Here is a 1,435-nt window from a genome sequence, read left to right as displayed (position 1 = left end):
TTGGTGACGGATTCAGAGAGCTCTGCAATAAAAACAATAATCTCAATAATAAAAATAAAAATCAGAAAAGGATGCTGGTGTTTATAAGAATACTTGTGGTGCTTCTTGCATTCAGTTCTTCCTAGTGCAAACCTCCCAGACACAGGACTTCATCTCCGTGACTCTTCCTGGGGTGTCTTCACCTTTCCCAGAACATCTCAAACCAGGAAATCGCCCAGGCATCAATCCAGTGCTACCCCTGCCACAGGCAGGGACACCTTCCAGTGTCCCAGGCTGCTCCAATCCCATCCAGCCTGGCCTTGGGCACTGTCAGAGATCCAGGGGCAGCCACAGCTGCTCTGGGCACCCTGTGCCAGGGCCTGCCCACCCTCCCAGGGAACAATTCCTTCCCCATATCCCATCTAATCCTGCCCCTACAACAGTTCAAAGTCACTACCCTTTGACCTGTCACTTCAGTTCCTTGTCCCAAGACTCTCTCAGCTCTCCTAGAGCCCCTTCAGGTACTGGAAAGAGCTCTCAGCTCTCCCTGGAGTGTCTTCTCCAGGCTGAACAATTCCAATTCTCTCACCTTCCAAAAACACACAGTTGCTGTCTCAGTACTTGGCTGTGCTTCTCTGATTCCTTCACATCAATATTTAACTCCAGAAAATGCCCTCAGGTGCCAGTTCAGCTCCATGTGTAGCTGCTGGAGTCACTCTGGGGAGCTGGCAAGGTGGGATGTGCTCCCAGCCCTACTGTTACCCCTGCCTGAGGGTGAGGGTGCTGCAGAGGGTGTTGTGCCAGCAGTGGGGCTTGGGGGCCCTATGAAGCCTGGGACTTCAGGACATGGGGAAAACTGGGGTTCTCCAGGGGTCTCAGAACTGGTCTTGGTGGGGTTTGCTTGCTGGGGGGCTCCTGCAAACGTGGAGACGGGGACTCTGCCCCATGGGAGGTGGCTGTGCCTTGCTGGAGGGACCTGGTTAGTCCTCTTGCCTTGTCCCAAATGATGCATAAACCAGCCTTGACTCTGACTCTAAGTACATATGGGACTTTCAGATGACTAAATCAGCTGTTTTCTTAATCTGGGGAAGTTCAGACTGGCAAAGCCACCTGTCAAAAATGTGTGTGATCCAAGCCTTTGCTCAATCTTTGCCCGAAGCCCTGGGTCAGCACCGTGCCTGCAACCTGGGTGACCTCTGGGCTTCTGTGTCTAAAACCAAACACCGGGGTCCAAAGGCCACCTGTGCTCCACTTCCTGGGGCGTCCCATTTGCATCGCTGCCCAGCCCAGCCATGCTCAGGGCTGCCATGGTGACTGTGGGTCTCCTTCCCGGAGGGACTGCTGGCATTCCCCGGCACCCCGACATCCCCCAACACCCCCCAACATCCCCTGGCACCCCAATATCCCCTGGCACCTGCCATCACCCTGACATCCCCCAGGACCCTGACATCCCCTG

Source organism: Catharus ustulatus, chromosome 20 (genome assembly GCF_009819885.2).
Source record: "Catharus ustulatus isolate bCatUst1 chromosome 20, bCatUst1.pri.v2, whole genome shotgun sequence".
Classification (NCBI taxonomy): domain Eukaryota; kingdom Metazoa; phylum Chordata; class Aves; order Passeriformes; family Turdidae; genus Catharus; species Catharus ustulatus.
The sequence above is the reverse complement of the archived record's forward strand: the minus strand, read 5'-3'. Positions refer to the sequence as shown.